This window comes from Erpetoichthys calabaricus, chromosome 10 (genome assembly GCF_900747795.2).
Source record: "Erpetoichthys calabaricus chromosome 10, fErpCal1.3, whole genome shotgun sequence".
Taxonomy (NCBI): Eukaryota; Metazoa; Chordata; class Cladistia; order Polypteriformes; family Polypteridae; genus Erpetoichthys; species Erpetoichthys calabaricus.
Genome location: NC_041403.2, coordinates 105240413 through 105263791, shown reverse-complemented (window position 1 = coordinate 105263791; position 23379 = coordinate 105240413).

Sequence of the window (23379 nt, the reverse complement as noted above, 5' to 3'; positions counted from 1 at the left end):
TTATATTGATGCAGTTTGTCAATTTTTGTAGCGCTCTAGAGCTTGCAGTCTTAAACATGCCATTTCTATAAGTGAAAATGACTACTCTGAGGTAAAATGCAAATGCGTGGGCCCATGCCAATGGAGTGGTTTTACAACATAGTGGCTATCTTGGATCCCCAGAAACAATATCATAGACTGGTCCAAACAAAAACAGTGCAAGAACGGCTTATTCTGGTCCAAATATATAAATTCTAAATAATTCAGATCGGAACCCAGAACCAGACAGGGTTGTATATTTAATCACTGATGCTTTTTCTAATTGCTATTGAGCCACTGCTTATATTGCTTTGGAATTGGTCAGATACAAAGGGGGTCCTAAGGAAAGGTGTTGAACAGAAAGTAAGGGGGTGAGGATTAAGTGAAATACATTTTTTTTTAAAAATAAACTGTATGTATTATGGTACTGAGTTTTTTCTCTGATTGAACTCTGTGTTATAGTTTATATTTTGATCTCTTAATAAAATAAACTAATAAAAAGCAGACACGCCTAACAAATTGAGAGTTGCTATAAATGATCTTGTCCCAGAGTATCACATGTGCTGCTTGACATCACAAACAACATGCGTCTAGCACTGAAGCATTTTCTTACTTGCCCCCAGACTCTTTGTATTCTCTTTCTACAGGGAGAGCTGTTTAAACCTAATCCAGGAAATACAGGGACATTTTGGAATTGCATCCTAGCTTAGAAAAGCCATTGAAAGTGTTGCTGCCATCCTGACTAGAGCTCCGTCTGGTGGCAACAAGTATCATTAAACTCTTGCAGTTGAATTCCAAATGAATGGGTCAGAAAATCTTGGTGAAGCCAAGATGCCTGCCGTCCAAAATAGACAGCAGAACAACATCTGTTCAATGTGTGAGCCCTCTCCTGCTGTCAGGTATCTGTAAGAGGGTTCTGGGACAGATTGCATTTGCCCAAACTAGCACTTGGAGAAGCACTCCAGTCAGTAGCGAGGACTCTTCTATAAATATTTAGCTCTTGTCTGGACTGTTCTCTGTATCCTGGAGCTCTCTTACTTTTGGTAATCCTTTGCTTTTCTGCAGCTCAGCTAATGCATGCATAGGCTATGTTAGTAGTCACATAGTAATTCATTCACAGATTAAAATGGATATGCAGTTAATAATAACCTAGTCTGTCTCATTTTCTTTTGTATCCTAATTATGAATCATCCTTTGTCAGCTCAATGACATCTTATTGGTTGAAAAATAGAGCAAGCGACCAGAGCAGAATAATAACAAGTGTTTTCTCCAGGTGACTACAAAATGAGGAATAATTCTATTAATGAGATATGTGTGAAAGTTGGCAATTAAGGCACATAGTTTCCAAGTACAAACAACCTACGGTAATTTGTGTGGGTCATGAAAGTAAAAAGAGTATAAACTAGAAAAAGCACAAAGATCTACACAGATACTAATATAAATAGATGAACAAAAATTAAACAGAAAAGAAAAGCAAAAACAATAACAAAAGGCAGTGATTATCAATATTATTAAAATGAAATAATAGGATTGAAATTGATTTATGAATTCATATTTAGTGTATCCAGTGATTAGTTTAAAAGTTACATGATGGTAGAAAACAAACTGAAGTTTTTTTCCCTTAATTATGACCTACAGTAAATAACTAAAAGTATTCATGTAAAGTAAAGCTTTGTCAATCAATAAAGGATTCAAGACTATTTTTAATTCAAAACATTACAAAAAAAGAAACTGGTTAAAAATAACTATTATATTTAGGAGCACAATGCTAATCTCCACCATATATAAAATCCAATGGCTGTCTGTGTGTCTGTCCGCTTTTCATGAGAGAACTACTTAACAGATTTAGGTCAGGTTTTTTCTATAATTTGCTTGAACATTCCGGTTGATTTTTTGACTTTTCTCATTGTGCTAAGAATCATAGTTCGCTTGCAGGAGTGATTTATTCACACTAATCTGAGACAGAGACTGTGGGCCGAGGGGAGGGGGAAGCGTGACGTCAGGAGTGGGGAGCCAGGCAGGGCCCTCTTCATTCAAGCGCCAGCCTACGTTCGACTTGCTCTACCTGTCGACATGTTTTTGGAGTGAACCTTGCCTCTGCTTATCTAGTGATACCTGTTTATTTATTGATCTTTACAGTTTGTCCTGTTTCACTACTATGCGGGCGGAGCTGTGGGGGACAGCTAGTTTACTATATAATTGTGCTTTACAAATCCTATTAGATCTTAGTTGTGTTTCATTTCTATTGCACGTTTCATGTTATGTTATGCTATACTGATAAAACTCTCACAGAAACTCTTATCTGCTGAGAAATCAATTCAAAATTAAATCAAATATTAAAAGAATTTCAAAGACAGTGACTTAGGACTAAAAAGCAAATAAGGTGAAAATGGAGAGCCAGTTTTAATAATTGTGTTTTCCCTGTAGTAAATATTTATTGATCTATTGATCATAGGGAAACTAGCCATATCTACTTGATACAAAATGGCTGACGTTAAAAACCAACCCATTATACACAGTATATTTCAGCACATACATGGTGGATTCAAAAAGTGTTCTGGGTCATTCTAGAGTACTGAATGTTGCTTGATGTGAGGAAAAAAAATTATTTATTTTAGCACAAGGCTGCAATATAGCAAACTGTGAAAAAAGGGAAGAGATCTCCACTCTGTATTTAATAAAATACAGTTTATTAGTTTCACTGAATACAGTCTTGCACAGTAACTACATCTTATGGAATACAACTTGATAATTATTTCATCATCATGGTTTTGTTTGCAAAAAGAATAACTATGGGTGCTGTAAGTAGTATGGAGGACAGAAGGGAATGCCAGATTGATGAGGAAAGAGCTTCTTGCCCAGCTTGAGACATGTAAAGGATGGATCAACAGAGGCTTGGAGCAGTTCCATCCCCCATACGATGGATGGCAGTGGTCCTCCCGAGGTGTCCCAATTTGGACACCTGCAGGGGAATAGGAGTCCGGAAGTGCACCCCTGTCAGGTTTCTTGGGTGTCATTAGTGGGTGCTGTCGGAGGAGGACCTTCCCTGGTTTTTGAAGTGCTTCAAAGAGGACACACTATGGCCCTGGAAGCACTCCCAGGTTCAGCTTAAAGGGTGCTTACTGCCTCAGTTGAATGAGCCAGAGTCAGGAGGCAGCAGGCAACACCACTAAACAGAAGGAGTGGAAGGAGAGTAATTGTGGTTTGTTTGCTTTTGCATATTTGGTGATTTATTTGTGTAATAAAATCCTTAATTTGAACCCAGGACAGTGTTAGACAATGCTGTGTCTATGGTTTGGTGCTCAGTGGTGCCCCTTTGTGGTCACAGTGAGCATTTATTTGTGTCAGTATGCCCAGTTAATTGACTGACACCCCATCCAGATTTTTTTCCTGAGCCAAACATTACTCCATGGAAGGAATAGGTTAATGGAAGAATTTTGAAGGGATTCTCGCTGCCTGACCTTTTAATATTTTAAGCACATTACATCTCTAAAATATATGTGTATTTCAGTTAGAAATGCTACATGATGGGAAGCACTGGCACAAATACATGTGCACTGTGACCACAAGTGGATGCCACTGGGCCCCAAACCTCAGACACAATATTATCCAAAACAGCCCAAGGTTCAAATAAGGGATTTTATTACACAAATAATATTCAGAAAAGTTATAATGTAAGAGTGAGTGCCTGCCATATTAACCAGAATAACTACTAATATGCATGGACTGTGGAGGCAGTGACACATGTTCCTTCTTCTTTGAGTTTCAGGTACCTTTCCACTTTCATGAGTTATGTTACTTAATATTGCATTGAAAAGTCTGAAGCAAAAAAAAAAAAATCCTAAATTTGTTTATGCTGATTCACTAATACAGTGGTACTCAATCTGTGGGGTGGGCGCGAAGTAACAAAAAGGGGGGCGGGAAGATGTAAAAAAAAGAAAACAAGAATCAAAAATATGAAAAATACATCTATTGAAACCAAAACAAATGAACTTAAACTTCATTCTGATACTAGAAAAATAAATATAGAGTTAGATAAATGTTGATAAAAGTTAAGTAGGTATAATACAGTATGCATCTATGATATATCATTAATTAAAAAAGAACAAATTAGTATGGGCTCCTTTCAAAAAAACATTGGGGGGGGCGCAATTAAAAGTGCTATGAAAACTAAACATTTACTTAAAGGTTGAGAAACGCTGCACTAATAAGTGCTTAAATGAAGAATTCCAGTCTGTATAAAATGCATAGTATTTTTTTCTTTTAGATTTCAGAAACTTGGATGCAGATTATGAATGAGCTAGTCATTGTCACGTTACACTTTAATTCTTAATTATAAAGAGAATGAAAAGTCAACTGTAGCTGCCCCCCTCACCACCCCCATGGGAGCCTTATCTGTGCACATCATACCATTGACCATTTTGAATGGCACATTATAGAGCCTGCCTCTTGCTTGACTGTTGAATAGAACAGCTAACTTTATGGTTCAGACACACACAGAGTAAAACAAATCATTCTTTAAGCATTTAAAACAGTCAAAAATACAACCATAGAATTTTATTTTATTGCATTTTCAGTTACTTATTGTAAACTTTTAATACACAATATAGCCAGCCATGAAGGTCTATTAATATGCATCACATCACTGTGATCTGTGCATACAGAAAATTTTGTACCCATATAACCTTCTTATAAAATATTATTCCTTTGTGTACCATATATATTTTATAAAAATTTCTTATTATGTTTTATTACTTATATTACTGATAATTATTGCTGTTTTTGTTTGTATTAGTATGCTGTATTAGTCAGTATGAGTCATTAATAAAGTCAATTTTCTGTTTTTTTAAACTCAAAGCTCTCTGTTAAACATTGATTGGGTTTTTGCACTAAAACAGTATTACCTTAAAGTTCTAAAAAAGTGCTACCACACCCTGGTATCGACAGACTCACCTCCGCTGAACCCCAGAGACACTGGCAATAGCCAGAAAACCAACAGGATCTCATCTAACAAAGACAGAGAGCATCCTGACCTCATCAACAACGTTCATTCGGGCTCCTACCACTGCCTATTGTAAGTTGTGAACAGTTGTTTATTAAGAAATGAATATGACTTTTTCTTTGTCAAAATAGTTGTTATTTGTTATGGTGTGTCACAAACTCGACCAAGAGCCATAGCAAGGTTTGGGGCAGCCACCTGTATATTATTTCCTGGCTGCAAAATTTGCAAAATGATAGCATTGATATGCACGATTCAGAGTCCAAAGCAGAACTACGGGGATAGGAGAAAAGTTTCGGCTTTTAAAAGCCAATCAGGGGGGTTGGAACCGGAAGGGTCTTCCTCCATAGGCTTGGGCCCAGAAATGACATCAGAGGGGCCGGATCCAGAAGGGTCTTCATCCATAGGCTCGGACCCGGAAATGATGTCAATGGGGATCAGAAGCAGACTTGATGTCATCAGGACCAAGCGGGATTTTCTGTGAACGGTCAGTAGATAGATAGATAGATAGATAGATAGATAGATAGATAGATAGATAGATAGATAGATAGATAGATAGATAGATAGATAGATAGATAGATAGATAGATAGATAGATAGATAGATAGATACTTTATTAATCCCAAGGGGAAATTCACAATAGTATAATAGTAGAAAAGCAAGAAAAGGAGTCAGGCCTACGTCTCGGTCTGGCTCGGAATTACCCTCATTCAACCCGTTTAGCTGCCTCCCATGCACATGTGTGTGACCGGTTATTATTTTTTTCAGTGTTGTTACTTTGATGCACCACTAAAACTGGAAGAACTTTTCCATAGCGCATTACCCATTATTAAACCTGGTCCCTTCATAAAATGAATGCTGCCTGCTAGACACTACACAGCAATATGACAAGATTCTCCAAGCATCTTTGTATAAAATGTATAACTACTGAAATTTAAACCCAGTATATCATTTTGAAAAGTGCTTACAGTACCTTAACACACAGCAATGATCTCTTCCTTGGTTAAACATGCAAAGAGAGCCTCCTCTTTCTCCCTCCCATTGACTGCAAAAAGAACATAAAGAGAGATGGAGATGAAGATAACTTAATCAGACTCTTAGGAGTACGAAGACCATAAATTTGTCAACTCTGACTTTCTGTATTAAATTTTGTGGAGAAGTGAATATGGGGAGTGAGCATGTGATAACCCACAACACACATAAGGAAGCAGTTAATGAGGCTGTCATGGCTTGCTTTGAAAAACTGCACCCTGTTTTGTATTTTGACACGTAAATTAAATAATAATTCGTCCTGAGCATAGATTTGATCTCTCTTTATAGCTGTTGCTTTTATAAACTGCACTGAGCTTATTGAAGAAGTTGAAAATGAAGACAGGCTACACATGATGACCAACAGACTCTGTTCGCCCCTTTGGGAATGTTATAAGTGATGTAATCAAGTGATCTGCTTCAGCACTTTACAAGACAGAACAACAGATGTCTTAAGTTGATCTATTCTAAATCATAAAAATAAATGATCACGTATAGACATACTGACCCATCTGTGTGTTCCTGTAATTGTTAAATTTGGCTTTAAAACCAGAGATGAAATTTTTTTTTGTTCCACATCATAAAGACATGAAGCTCAAGATGAAAGATATGCTGACTTTCTCTCACTAGCAAAAACAAAAAAAAAAATAGGTGTCCACTTGAATCCAAAAAGAAGATAAGAAGATTGCACACACCAGTAAGTTACACCATTTCTGACAGAGAATTTAGCAAGATTACAAAGAAAAACCAGTAAGAATCACACTGTAACGGTTCTCATCACCTGCAGAGATGAATCTACAAAAGGCCACTGTTGATACTGTAACTGCCTTGAAGGTGTTCCTGTGTATCAATTTATATTTATATTTATCATATTATCAGTAATGTTAGTTTTGATTTTACTTCTTAAAAATATTTTAAACATACTATGCATTAATACACACATTTATAAGCAAGCATTATTGCATCCTTAACAAAGTGTTACTCTCAGGACTTGGAAGAGTTAAATTCATTTGCTATATATAATAAATTATACTTGCTCTGTCACAGCTTTATTTTTTGTACTATGAACACATTGCAAAACAGCCAAACTGCTTCCTCCCATCTATTGATTTTTTTTTTTTTTTACTATAGCAAATGATATGAATAGTCCAGTTTATCAGAGGGACTAAAGAGGTATAGTATTTAATCAGCAAGATTTACAGGTCCAGCAAGTCTTACTGCTTTATTCTGCATTCTATAAGTACAGCAGGTGCGCTTGGCCCTTCCATTCTAAAGAGTCCAGGCTTCATCATTAAACTCACATCTCATTACTTTCACAGTCACAAGCAATCTATCCTGAGAAATCCTCAGAGACCAATACATTGCCACAGATCGAATAAAGCAAGGTCCCTGTTCCTGGCATTAGCAACCAGAAGGCTGGGTCCGCAGAAGCCCTGGGCCCCTCCTAATCTGATCTAATTAAAGGAGTTACCCCCTGGAACAGCAGGGAGAACAAGATTAGCTTGGCACCATATGGTGTGTCAGTGAAACTACGACCAGACAATTTCTATTTCTAAAACAATTTACTCTGAAAGTTAAACATGACTTACTTCTCTTTATAAACTTACTCCCCTGAACATTAGACAACTTATGCTAAATATCCTTTGATAACTTTATTTGATGTTTAAAGTTAACAATACCAAATCGGCATTCAAAAACATCAAAACTTTGTTGCCTGCAGGGAAACAAAGGTGTAATGTGCGAAAACTTACACAGGGAATGCTACCGAACAATTCTGAAACCAGAAATCACTCTCAGGCTGTTCTCCAGTTATACAATGATCAATAATAAATGTTCAAGTTGTCAGGTAACTTCTACTTCAACACTCTGACAAGAACTTATATGCCAATAGAATGCCTATTAGTGTGGCTACAAAAAGAATAAAAAAGACCTAAAAATAAAAGCATATACCAGGCTAATTCCACAGTAAACATTTTACTAACTTTAGGAAATGAAGCCAGGAATTCATCTGTGTGGCAAGTAAGAAGATTAAATATGTTTATTTATGGAAACATCTTACAGAGGGAAGCTTAAGTTAAGTAGGTCAGATCAGCACAAACTTTTACTTATTTGGCAGTTAGCTATGTTTAACACAAATGAGCCCAGAACTGTAAGTACAATAGCGTGTGTGAGCGTACATACATGAAAACACACATTCAGCAAATGGATGAACGCACTTACTGTATTAGTGCGAGTTAACAGTTATACTTTAGAGATCTAGAAACAGGCAACATCTTCTGTGAACTACTGATCAAAAGTGAAGGAACTAAGGAATGCTTAATATGTAATTAATGAAACATTCTTTAGAATTCCTTTGTTTCAATTTAAGAAGCAAAACATAATAAGAAAACACAAACCCACCAAGTAAAAATAACGTATCAAGTACAGTAGTTTGTTTTAAACGCACTCTTTGAAAATTAGCAATAAAACCCCACACATCAAATAGAGCTGTATGATTGCAGAGCCCCGTCTAAAATGTCGCCTTTCCACGAGAGACAACGGCAAATACGATATAAGTGGGCAGCACTGGTGTGCTTTTTTACAACTATATTACCGAGTTCTTCTCAAATTCTGACAAAAACAATTCTGAACAAATCCTCAGAGCATGAATTACATTTTTTTAACAATCTGACATAATAATACAGATAATCATTTTCCAATTAAGTTATAAATGGTTTATCTCCTAATTAATCAAAATAAGTCTTTGCGCATTTAGTGTAACACAGGATATTAGAAACAGTTTAGCAAACATATCTTTATATCCCATCTGGTATTACTCCAGATATTTATTTCAGTTTAGGTGTTAGGAGTTATTCTAGAATATTCACAGAGGATGTGACTTAGCAATGGAGGCGTTTGGTGACACCGCTCACAGGTTGGATTTTGCCCTGGCTACATTTTAGACAATTTCAGATTATATATATTTTGAACAATGAACAATGAATGTCCCATTGAACTAGAGTGTATTTTTTGAATGAAAAAATTACATTCCTTTTCTGAAATTTTAACAATTCTATGCATTTTGATATATCTTAAGATATATTTTTATGGCCTTTATTTAAGAGCAACAATGAGACTACAATGTCCACTGCATACATAAGAACATCTGACAAATGAGAGGAGCTCATTCAGTCCATCAAGCCCGTTTCTTTAGCTAATAGCTAAGCTGTTCCATGTATAAAGTACATGAAGTTTCCCATCTGTTAAAGAAGAAACACCAAAATGTATCAGGAACACAATAAAAAAGCAACAAATAAAATAAAAGGGAAAATATAAAGAACAGGGCAAACACATCCATCCATTTTCCTGCACAATCTTGTCACACAATTGTTCATATAGTTCAGAATAAAAAACAATTCATGAAATGTCAATAGTTTTGCAAAAGTTATTGTATCCTATTTCAACAAATTAATTTCTTATAGTTTTTTTAATACTGTGTCAATAGTGAGGTTTCTTTTATTAATGACCTTTAAGAATGAGTGCAACATTTACTGCATTTCACATACAGTATATAATGGCAGATTTTAAATGAGTTTCATTTCAGTTTGATTCTATCATCCATAGTGTTATTTAAAATTCAGAATTGATGGCAGCAAATGTATAGGGTTTGCTCAGTGATTCTTAATGTGGCATTCTGTCTTGATCTACTTTACATTATAATTATTTCATTTGCCGAAATTCCCACCATTTTCCATTCTTTTGAATTCTTTTTAATTTGTTGGTTATAATGAAAGGAGCTTTAAAAGTATAATGATAAATAGATTAACCTACTTCAATTTCAGTAAGAATATCAATGGGAACATTATTTTTCTATGAGGGAAATGTAACGGTAGTAGTACTGTAACACATGTATAAAAATGATGCAAGGAGCAGCATCAAGCAACATTAAAAACAGTTCACAAGCATAACATAATATACTGTAAGATACTAGTCTCAAACCCACCACACCCATTCAGGAGAGAAGGGAGAAAGTGTCTGCTTTGGCAACACAGGATGGAATGGAGTGCCAGTCCATCATAAGGCCAGTCTACCATCTAATGACTAAAGGTACATTTAAAAAAAAAAACAAACAAACAAAAACTTTACCTAAGACCTATTTGTCTTATAAGCCTTGTACACCTGAAATTCAATTATAAATAATATATATTCTGTTCAATGAAAACTACATAACTTAATAAATAAAAATTGAAGACTAACAAAATGTGTACTATTTTTACTTTTTTGATCAATACATCAAGTATGAAGACCGTAAAAATAGCAAAGTTTTCTTTTTCCAAGTAAATTATTGTAGTTCATTCTAGTTAATCCAAATAAATATAAAATTCAGTTCAATTTCAAGTAATTCATAATAGCCATAACTGAATTTTATAAAGAAGGTACAACGAGCAGGAACTGTGACTGGCTACTGCCTTGTGCTTTAATTCAATCATTCATTGACTATTTGATTTATAAATGAGTGTTGTACAGAAAGAATGACGTGCTGATGCAGATTTGTCTTTAGTGAACAAATGAGCTGCAACAGTGTGACATGTGGGTCTTCCAATCCGATGAAAGGCAGGTGCTTATTATTGAAGATGCATGATAAACAAAAGGAATGAAGCCTCATCTAATGTCATTTTGTTTAATAACGAATTGAAATTGATTTGCATTTTACCGCTGATAAACCTCATCTGGTTTAGTTTTCATTAGATAACCTGATTATATGGATTATATAAATATTTAAGAAAAAATTACTTTTACCCTTTATGGTCATTTTGCACAAGTTTACCTTCTTTCTTTATGCAGTACTCTAAGAAAAGTAATTTTTGAAAGTGTCAGTTGTCTCAATTCAACTTGCAGATTATCCCTTATATTTATCTATCATGAATATGTATGTAGCACAAAACTATTAAAAATAAATCCATACTCATAACCATAGTGGCTGTGGTGTTGGACTGCATATAAGGGGGACAGATTAGGCCCTATCATTGACTCACTGTGCCACCTAACTAACCTACCTCTATGGCAATTTTATATATATATATATATATATATATATATATATATATATATATATATATATATATATATATATATATATATATATATATTTATACATACATGATTCTACCAGGCCTCAATTCTAACAGGATAAACACCAAGGGATGACATCCACTGCATAATGGTGCTATAAAAATAAAGGGGTTGTGTGAGTTAAATTGTCAGTTCCATTGCTACTAGAGCTAGTGCTAGTTATCCATATCAATATATTTGATTTAGTGTGCACATTGCTTGTAATGTCAAAACTTGCCTTTTAAGATAATTACCTTAATTTATTCTTCAGAAAAATCAGGCTTGGGCCATTCCTTTTGTATATCCTTACAATTTTCAATTAAAGGAAATACCTGCAGATTTTGTTTATATATGCTCTATGACTGGCAGCTATGTGTTTCAGCTCTTCCATTTTTCAGTTTTGCCCATTATAGGTAATACTGTTCCTGACATCTAGCTATTAATGCAACAGTTGCATAGAATTTTAAAATGGCTATGTTGCTCCTTTAAAACCTAAACCATTAAGTTAGTAATGCAGTTCATTAATCTAACACTACTGATGCCTTGTGAGGACTGACACATCTCTGCAAAAAAACTCTGTTTAATGGCTTACCGGGTCTGCTGAGGACTTTTCAAATTATATACTAGAAGAAGAAAGGTAACTTTCAACTGACAAGACCCAAAAGTTAGTTGAGTCAAAACTAGCAGTAAAAATGCATTAGGGTATAATTATGTGGTAGTCCTGGCATTCTAATTTATATAAAATGTTTGGCATAAGAGGAGAATTCATGTAAACCTCTGAAAGGAGCTCAGTGTGAAATGTGAAAGAGAAAAGCTCGAGTGACATTTTCTATGGGGTTCTAAAGGCACCCCTGTTTAGCAAGACAAAAACTTTGTGCGGAGGACAACATAGGCTTATTTGTGAAAGCAGAATAACTCAATTTACAGATACTCTGCCTTCCTGTCGGCACTCTACTCTTTGTGCTGAAGTGTGTGGAAAGTACAAGCAAATCAAAGAGGACAGCCTGACAGGCATTGATATTGACCAGTGAATTTACTAAAGACATTTACGTAGGCAAAGAGTTTTAAAACAGCTGGAAGGTTAGTACAAGAAGTGCACTGTTCTCTGTGAGTAGCTCACTGAAATTCTGTGCACACAAGATATCAACAATATATACACCATATCTATAAACATATACTATATATGCTAGATAGATAGATAGATAGATAGATAGATAGATAGATAGATAGATAGATAGATAGATAGATAGATAGATAGATAGATAGATAGATAGATAGATAGATAGATAGATATAACTTTTTTGTCTCCAAGGGGAAATTTGGCTTTTTACAGATGTTAAGTAAATAAATACATAAATAGGTAGATTAGCGAATAAATAAATAAATGAATAAATATGCACACACTTTGGTCTGGAAACACACTGGAATGATTATTAAACAAGAAAATATGAAAAAAAAGAAAACTTCTGACTTGGCATGTGTATACAGTATGTGTGTGATGTAAAATCAAAACATATCTCCAATGTAATAGAAATCACATCATGAGCACAAATACAAATTTTGTTTAAACAGGGCATCTACCTTTCAAAAGGTACTGTAAAGAAATGGTCAGGCATTTTACAAAGTTTTGCATGCTAACAGTAAAAAAATAAGAAAAATCAGCTAGGTGCCAAGCCAAATATACACAGCAGCTACCAAAGCAAAACTATAATTAATCCACAACTGCACTGACAGTTGCTCTTCTATTTTTGAGAACAATTTGTTCAGTGCTCTGTTCAGTAGTTTAAGTGGATGTGAGCCCAGACTGTTCTTTGTCAATGACACGTTTTAGTCTCATTTGTGAATATGGCAATACATTTGTACAAGCTTCACTCTTAAAAAAAAAAAAAAAGCACTGTACAGTGGTCATTGTAGTGAATTTCTAGAACCCACAGAAATGAAATCATTGTATGTTTTTTTTAGTAGGGGTGATAAAAGGGTGCACTACATTTCCCACTGCTTTCCCTTCTGTCTGCATAATCAATTTAACTGAAATATGTCTTATCCCTTGTGTCTCCTGTCTGTGATCGTGTTAGAAAGGTTGCACAGTTTTGGCATGCTGTATGCGTGTTGTTTGCTGTCAGTTGTTCTGGCACTGGCAGAAGGACACTAAGTAGATTGGCACAGCTCTGAGGTCAGATTGTATGTGAAGCTTTTGAATAATGGTGTTTTATTTCTAATTACTTATGACATTGTTATTATATACACACATACATACAGTATATGCAGTATATATACAGTATACATTATACTATATATAAAATATATATAAGTATATGGTACAATGTTTATATTTCACAGTTTGCTGTACCTTTGCATGTAGTCTGAGATGGGAGCTCAAGTAAAGTACTTCTGCTTTCATTTCAAGAGAGGAACAAGGAAGTCCACCAAAGAAGATCCATGGAGGGGAAAGGAATGAAAATATGTCTTCTAAGGTCTTGCAAAAAAAGAAGCATCACTTCCAGTCACCTAATCACAGAGCCATGTAAAAGGAAGTAAGAAAGGGCTCATTTGAGGAGGAACCCTGCTAGATATTGCCAAAGGCATTAGCTTTCAAACGGGCCCTATCTGTTTCTACTCTTACAGACCTTATTTTTTGATTGGACTAGCTTTTCACAACTTTATTTATATAAATAAGGAGGCCGTAGCCGCCGGAGTATAAGGCGAGATCAAGCACGGGTAAAACTCATGTGGAAAATAATCTCTAAGTCCAAAAGTTTGTTTTAAAAATATTTAGTGAAAAGTCAGAGCAAATAATCCACACAAGAATAAAGAAAAAAAGTTGTTACATATGTAGAATAAAAGGCAAAAAAAAAAGGAAAAATGTATCTTCTCTAAACTTTATTTTTCTTGTAAAACTTAAGTTGTTTCTATACGTAAAGATTCTTAACTTCTCCTTCTGTACGCTTTAAACGTACGGCGCAGCACTTACAATTAAGTGATTTGTCTTACATGTTTCTTAGCACACAAAACACGCACACAAGGTACACAATGCTCAAAAGGCATGAAAGGCACAAGAGGCATGGTTTAAAACCATGTGCCCTCTACACCTTATACATGGCAAGGATGATCACTAACTGAGAGTAATGTTTAGTCAGGGCAGTTAGAAATAGATGGAATATACCAATTCAATTCTACTTATGGGGGTTATGGGAACCTCCCATTGATTATGCATTGTCATTTAGTAAAACATTTATGAATCTTATGTAACTAGGATATGGCTCTTACAAAAGTCTACTAAGTCATTGGAAAAGGAGACTTACTGGTTTGAACTAAAATTTTTACTTAGTGCCTTGAATGCAACTCAATAAAACAGATCCCAGTTTCCTAGGGGGTTTACTTTTATAAGGTGGTGGATGTCTTAGCTCAGTATATTATCCACCCCATCACAATACATACATATAAATATATGGATATACAATATACTATGTACATCTTCTTCTTCTGGCTGCTCCCATTAGGGGTTACCACAGACATTACATTACGTACATATGCTTCATATACTCTACTTCATGGGTTGCTTTGGATAATTCTGCTGCCTCAGTGTTCCAAGCGGCTGTGTATGAATATTGTGTGTAGTTAGCAGATTTGTTTTGTTCAGGTATGGGTTTTCTGTGATATTATAATTTTCCTTCCACATGCAACAGATGATCATGTTTTCAAGTTGGCCTCATAAAACTGAGCACTTTATGTTTACACAACTATTCTCCCTTCTATTTCAGGAGCATTTAGAGTTTGGTGCATAGGAACATGGATAACATGATTCGCTGACTCCATCACAAGCTTATTGTTCATCATATTTTATATGCATACAATACAATCAAAACTCTCCTTCATTCTTGACACACCTGCAAATCATATACTCAAACCTGTTTATTGTGTCTATAGAACCACCTGAGTGCCAGATGTCTACATTAATGTTCACAGTACAGAGTTTACTTTTCCGTACTAAAGAAAACAAAAACATGTCAAAGAAAAGACAATAAGCTGATAATTGCCTAGTGCTCAGAGCTGAAACGGACATTCTACATAAGTAGGAACTGTAATGTTGTTTCTCTTCATTCCTATTTTGTACCACTCAGTAACCTTAAAATAATATATATGTTATGTTTTTAATATGTTATCTTAAAAGTGAAAAGATTAGGCAGCTTGATGGCACAGTGGTAAGTAGTGCTATCCCAAACATTCAGTATTCTGTGTTTGACTCACGCTCAGAGTCATGGCCTGTGTAGAGCTGGCATGTTCTTAACGTGTTTATCTGGGCTTTCCTCCAGGTAGTCCTGTTTTTGCCCAGCATCTTCAAAGTCATGTAGGTTAAGTTAACTGTTGAGTTTACATTGGCACGGTGTGTGTTATCCTTAGCAGTTTTTATTACATTTTTGTGGGTTCCCCTGAATAAATATTGAAAACGTTTGCATCTAATCTGAGGTTTTGGAACACAAGGATTCTAACAAATTACATTTATTTTTTCTTTTATGATAATAATGATAATTATAATAAATATTTAACATTGTAGAATGACACAATCTTTGTTTTGCTGTGGGTGCTGCCAATACAGAGCAAAGTCATCAAGTGTTACCATGCCTATAGTTCCACTGTTGACTAACAAACAATATGGTGTGAGCAAAACTCTTCTTTACTGTCTTCCTGGTTTAGAAATATCCTCTGATTTTTGGTCTTTGAGTTTTGGTTAGTAATTTTGTTCCATTGTCTGATCAACCTGATCTTTGGTTTGGACATTAGCTTGTTCTCAACTACCTTCATCGCTCGGTCATTTTCATAAAATCTATTCAAGTTAGTAAAATGTGCATTTAAGTGGGCCATGTGATGGACTGGCACCTTATTATCCAGGGCTGGTTCCTGGTTTGTACCTGATACTTCTATTGAGCCAGACTAGAGCTTCAACAGTATGACTGCACAAAGGTGCATCAATCCCGCATGTAATGCAGAAGAAAACTTGAATTCCTGCCTGCTATTTGAAGGAATCATATAATTTTCCTTTCTTGCATTCCAAAAAATTCTTGGACCTTTACCAAGTCCAACATTACATTATTAATATCAGGAGGGAGCAGATAAGGAAGGACTGCTTTGTTTAATATTTAGTTATTAGGTGGCCCTTAACTCATGCTATATAGACATTCTAAGCAGTTCATCTCATGGCTAGTAGGAAATACTTTTGAAATTCCGTGCATCCATTGTTTTTTGAACTACCTTCAAACACTAGGAAGAAAAGTCTCCAGACAGACAGAAGAGCAGCTTCAGCGACAGACTGCTGTCACTGTCCTGCTCCACTGACAGATTGAGGAGATCGTTTCTCCCCCAAACTATGCGACTCTTCAATTCCACCCGGGGGAGTAAATGTTAACATTTAACATTATACAAAGTTATTGTCTGTTTTTCACCTGCATTATTATCATTCTTTAATTTAATATTATTTATTGTATCAGTATGCTGCTGTTGGAGAATGTGAATTTCCCATTGGGATTAATAAAGTATCTATCTATCTATCTATCTATCTATCTATCTATCTATCTATCTATCTATCTATCTATCTATCTATCTATCTATCTATCTATCTATCTATCTATCTATCTATCTATCTAAAATTCTGTTTTAGCATCTTTCTTGTGGTTTTCAGACTGAAGGAATTTACTTTTGTATTTTATTTTACAAACAGTGGCTTTCCAGAAAAGGCAACCATTTTTTTAACGTTTTTGCTGCCATTTTGTTTTAGCCATGGGTTGTGTGAGACGGTTTCCCATGATGCATCAGGAGTGAACAAAATCAATGTCATCAACTGTATGAACACTGTATCAAGGTCACTTCATGCATTCCTGGATTATCCGAGGTTAGATAAAAACTGAAACTCTTATTTTTTGAGACTCCTTGCAAGAGAGTCTACCTCTACATTTTAACTTTGATTTTTAGTTAGTGCTTTGACTTTGAAGACTCTTTTTCTGACATCAGGTAAGGTCACTTGTGTACTGTATTGACCTCATTTTTTGACACCTATTGCACACCCAACCTACCTACAAGGGGGTCTCTCTCTGAACTGCTTTTCCCAAGATTTCTTCTATTTTTTTCCCCTACAAGGGTTTATTTTTGGGAATTTTATTCTTATCTTCATAGGGAGTCAAGGCTGGGGGCAGTCAAAGAACAGGGCCAGTTAAAACCCATTGAGGCATTTCTTTTGTGATTTTGGGCTATAAAAGAAATAAATTGTTGTTATTGTTGTCACTTGCCTATTATTTGACCATGTCGTTTTTCTCCTTCTCATTGTTCAAACATTTTTTAACAGACTAGTTTTTTTAGTCAGTATTAACAGCTGCTCACAAGATACTTCTGTAAAATAAAGCATACGTACAAAAACGCTACAAACAGTAGATGGGCAAAGTGAAAATTTATTTATAAAGCACTTTAAAAACAACATCAAGGCTGACCAAAGTGCTGTACAATAAAACCCAACATATAAGACACACAATAACCAAAAGGTGAAAGAAACAGAAACACATAAGAGCTGAAGAAATTCATAATAACAAATACACAGATAGTCAATATATTATACTAAGTTAAAGGCCAGGGCATAAAAGTGTTTTTTTTTAAATAAGATTTAAAGACAGCAAGTGAAGGAGCCTACCTAATGTGCAACAGCAAATCGTTCCAGAGTTTTGGAACTGCAACTGAAAAAGCCTGATCACCTCTAAGTTTTCATGATGTCTTAGGAACAAGTAAAAGCATCTGGTCTGCTGACCTGATAGAGCGAGACGGTACATAAGGGTGCAGCAGTTCTGACAGATAAAATGGGGCACAACCATTAAAGGATTTAAAAACAAATACAAGGATCTTAGAATGGATTCGAAAATTAACTGGAAGCCAGTGAAGGGAAGCCAAAATTGGGGTAACGTGCTCATACTTCCTTGTACCAGTTAAAAATTGAGCAGCAGCATTTTGCACCACCTGTAGGCGAGCAATGGAGGCCTGGCTAATTCCAAAAAGAACCACATTGCAGTAGTCTAGACGAGAGGTTATAAAAGCATGTATTACTGTTTCAAGGTTGTGTTTAGACAAAACAGGCTTGATTTTTGAATTACAGTGCATCCAGAAAGTATTCACAGCGCATCACTTTTTCCACCTTTTGTTACGTTACAGCCTTATTCCAAAATGGATTAAACTCATTTTTTTCCTCAGAATTCTAAACACAACACCCCATAATGACAACGTGAAAAAAAGTTTACGTAAGGTTTTTGCAAATTTATTAAAAATAAAAAAACTGAGAAATCCCATGTACATAAGTATTCACAGCCTTTGCTCAATACTTTGCCGATGCACCTTTGGCAGCAATTACAGCCTCAAGTCTTTTTGAATATGATGCCACAAGCTTGGCACACCTATCCTTGGCCAGTTTCGCCCATTCCTCTTTGCAGCACCTCTCAAGCTCCATCAGGTTGGATGGGAAGCGTCGGTGCACAGCCATTTTAAGATCTCTCCAGAGATGTTCAATCGGATTCAAGTCTGGGCTCTGGCTGGGCCACTCAAGGACATTCACAGAGTTGTCCTGAAGCCATTCCTTTGATATCTTGGCTGTGTGCTTAGGGTCGTTGTCCTGCTGAAAGATGAACCGTCACCCCAGTCTGAGGTCAAGAGCGCTCTGGAGCAGATTTTCATCCAGGATGTCTCTGTACATTGCTGCAGTCATCTTTCCCTTTATCCTGACTAGTCTCCCAGTTCCTGCCACTGAAAAACATCCCCACAGCATGATGCTGCCACCACCATGCTTCACTGTAGGGATGGTGCCAGGTTTCCTCCAAATGTGATGCCTGGCATTCACACAAAAGAGTTCAATCTTTGTCTCATCAGACCAGAGAATTTTCCTTCTCATGGTCTGAGAGTCCTTCAGGTGTCTTTTGGCAAACTCCAGGTGGGCTGCCATGTGTCTTTTACTAAGATGTGGCTTCTGTCTGGCCACTCTACCATACAGGCCTGATTGGTGGATTGCTGCAGAGATGATTGTCCTTCTGGAAGGTTCTCCTCTCTCCACAGAGGACCTCTGGAGCTCTGACAGAGTGAACATCGGGTTCTTGGTCACCTCCCTGACTAAGGCCCTTCTCCCCCGATCGCTCAGTTTAGATGGCCAGCCAGCTCTAGGAAGAGTCCTGGTGGTTTTGAACTTCTTTCACTTATGGATGATGGAGGCCACTGTGCTCATTGGGACCTTCAAAGCAGCAGAAATTTTTCTGTAACCTTCCCCAGATTTGTGCCTCGAGACAATCCTGTCTCGGAGGTCTACAAACAATTCCTCTGACTTCATGCTTGGTTTGTGCTCTGACATGAACTGTCAACTGTGGGACCTTATATAGACAGGTGTGTGCCTTTCCAAATCATGTCCAATCAACTGAATTTACCACAGGTGGACTCCAATGAAGCTTCAGAAACATCTCAAGGATGATCAGGGGAAACAGGATGCACCTGAGCTCAAATTTGAGCTTCATGGCAAAGGCTGTGAATACTTATGTACATGTGCTTTCTCAATTTTTTTATTTTTAATAAATTTGCAAAAAACCTCAAGTAAACTTTTTTCACGTTGTCATTATGGGGTGTTATGTGTAGAATTCTGAGGAAAAAAATGAATTTAATCCATTTTGGAATAAGGCTGTAATATAACAAAATGTGGAAAAAGTGATGCGCTGTGAATACTTTCTGGATGCACCATATATCCTTAACAATGATAATTATATTGTGCCGAGCTAACACCCAGTGCTTAAGGTGGGTTCCATTTCACCCTGAACCTAAAATTGGATTAAGAAATTCAGTACCGATTTTTACTGATTTATTAACCTATCATGTCATCCCATTACATTTTTAACACCAATAGTTGGTATTAAAAATGTAATGGTATTAAAAATATCACAAACAAGGTGATTAGAAATATAAGCAAAAATTGTTGCTGTGATGTATACATTTAAGGAAATGTTCCTCCTTCAAATGATATGATTGCCTATCAAGAAAAAACAAGCAAAGGCCATGGAATATATAAAGGAAACTGTCAATTTACCCCTTTTAAAATACCCATTTTATTTTTTGGTTGTTTACAATTTAATAATTAAAACTATCTAGCAGGAATAATGATTTACATTCTGGGAGAAAATCAATGAGTATCTTTCAAGGCCCTTTATAATCTTGCCAGCAAAAACCTGAATTCTCTGACAAATTGATGACACTGTTGTTTAGATAGATTTTTTGCTTTTAATTCTTATAGTGTCTGACCTGTGCATCATCAGCAGTTTCACTATCCAATGTACTGTCTGTGTTTTCCCAATTTAGGTTCCCACTTCAGCCATCTGTGGCCCTGCTCTTGAGTGACAGGTTTTGGGACAGATGCATATGCAGTTTAGTGGTCTAATACACAATCTGAAAATTGGTATCTGTTTCACATTTTCTTCTTCACGTAAAATCAAAAACTGGAGAAAAAATGATTTTCAGTGGAAGATTACAGTCCAGCCTGACTGGAGTTTCTTTTACTAAAGGTGCACGCTGTACTGTTTTGCAAAATCTATTGAATCTATTGATTGGATCAACTGCTGGTTAATTGATGACTAAAGCTTCATCAAAAAAGCAAGCCAATCTTCTAGGCCTTCTGCCAATTCACTTGGGTGAAACTAAAGTAAATCATTCAAAATATGTGCAGCCCATCTGACCGGGGAGGAGCCATGGGGTTCAGTTATGTTATTCAGTTTCACTTGATCAAAAATTCTCCCTCTCAGTATAATTTAAGGATCTTGGCATCCTTTCTGTGCTGAACAATCAGATAGTGTGTTTTGGAGAGACTGTTATATTTTTTTATGTTTAATATCTCTCCAATAAATGTAATGCTTATATTGTGTTTCAAATATAGTGAGACCTCTGAGACATTGGACAGACTTAGAGTACATAATACACTAATCTTTCCTTATATTGAAACAGAAGGTAAAATCAAGATTAAAAAAATCTTATGACTGTGTAAAAAATAAGTTTTTCCTCAATGTTGGGATAGGTTCACACTGTCTTCCTAAAATCTCTGGGTTACACATGTACAAGAAACATCACTTCTAGTTCTTTAGCCTATAACAAAGAGTTAATATTAAAAAATAAATCACATGATCCTTACATTTTGTAAAATGATATGTCCCAAATTGCACTTCTGACTCCTCAATCATTCTTTATTTCATTTTCCATACCTACTAATTCTAGCAAAGGGATAAAAGGGCCAGTACCTGCACTAACAGCATTTGGGAAACCAGTTCTGGACTGGGAACCAGCATATCAAGTTTTCAGCTGCTCATACAATGCCAAGGTTAACTGATATAAGAGAGGCCACTGTGGACACAGGGACAATGTGCAGGCTCTTAATGGGGCACAAACTGGGATTTGAATAATTAAATAATGATACTGGAGCTTACCGTGCCACTCACCAGTCAGTCAAGCTGTCTTTATTTTATTTTATGCAGCACTGCTAACAGCATGCAATATCACATGATGATGAAATTATACTACAGCATCAAATATAAAAGCTATTCCACATGTTGTTCTTGGATAGTCAGTTCTCTAAGTATAGAGGTTATTTTCAATATTCTGGCATCCAGATTTGTTTACACAGAATGCCTCATTAGTCTCCATATTTAAAACAAGGCTCATTATTTTTAGTATAGCCTTCTCCTCCTACAGCTGCCGCTAGGGAGGACATGATGCATCACTGATTATTTCATTTCGCTATGCCTATTTTATCATTATAGCAATGACTTTGACCAGTGGTGTAATGCCATTTTTTAGTATCAAAGCTCATTCTTTGACAGCAGCAAGTTCCATTAGCCCCATAATTTGATTTAATTTTAAACATGTTATCTCGAGCGTCACTGATTTTGATACCCAAACTACACATAAATATAGGTTATAGCAGATTACAGACATTTTAGGGCTAGATTCACTCAAAATGTATCTATTCACAGACGCTGCTAGACCTTAGTCTGGTAGTTGAAATCCTGTGCTAATGATGACATCCTAACTAGATGGACAATGTTTAGCTTTGTGGCTTCTGTTCTTTGGAACTTTCTGCTTAGACTTCTCCATGAGGCTGCATCAACATTCAAATCTGCTTTAAATCCTTCATTCTCCCTCTTTTGCAGCATTTCTGTGTTTAGTTTATTTTCTAACAGACTCTTGTACAGTCAATGCTCAGTCCTAATATCAATTCTTCTTAACTGCTTATCCATTCCTACTGTCAGTCTGCTCTTTTATACTAATTTTGCAATCTTAAAGTTATTCACAAACAGCACTAGTTTCTCTGTCAGTTTATATTTTCAAATTAAATTTTATTGTACTTTATCTTAAAAATAAGAATTGGTTGTCTGATTAGGTTGAGGATGGCCTTGTGGTGGTGGAGAGATCTGATGTTTAGCAAAAATTAGTACACAATAAATTGCCTTGAGTATGGCAGTGAGTTGAGTTAAATTTACTATTATATAGTGTCCTCTCAATGGAACGGCAAGATCTAAAATGTTCAGATTTATTTAGATAAATGCTTTTTCACACTGCAATGGATAGGAATTACGGAACAAAAGAAATCTCCTTAACAGCTTTCTGACTTCTCCTAGACAACATTGAGATCAGAAAGAACTAAAATGGAGACATTTTCTTTTGTCTCATGCTTCTCAGAGATTTCTTCTGAGAAAAAAAAGCCCGTTATTCTCACAAGTGTCTCCTCTCGAGCTTCAACAGAGATCTCAGCAAAGTCACACAATGGAGTCAGATTTTCCAAGTAGTGTCTTGATTTATTTTTTTTTCCAATTTGAAAGTATTTGCATTGTGTGCTCAGTAATGCAGGGTGAAATGTATGGACAATTGTTTATGGCAATAAATAGTTCTTGCTTCTGAATAATAATATTAGTGGCTCTAATTTATATTGCAGTGCTACAGTCATACTCATTTGGGAAGAAAAGACAGGAAATGTGGCAAAGTGGTTAAGACTTTGAACTACAAACACTGAGGCTTTAAATTCCTCTGCGGACACTGCGTGACCATGAGCAAGTCACTTCACCTGCCTTCCCTCCTAATGGAAAAGCAAATGAAATGTAAGAGATTGTATTTCAAATGTTGCAATCCATCTTGGGTAAAGACATCAGTCCAATAATAAGTAAGAAATATGAAGTCTTGAAAGGGGTTAAAACAAGT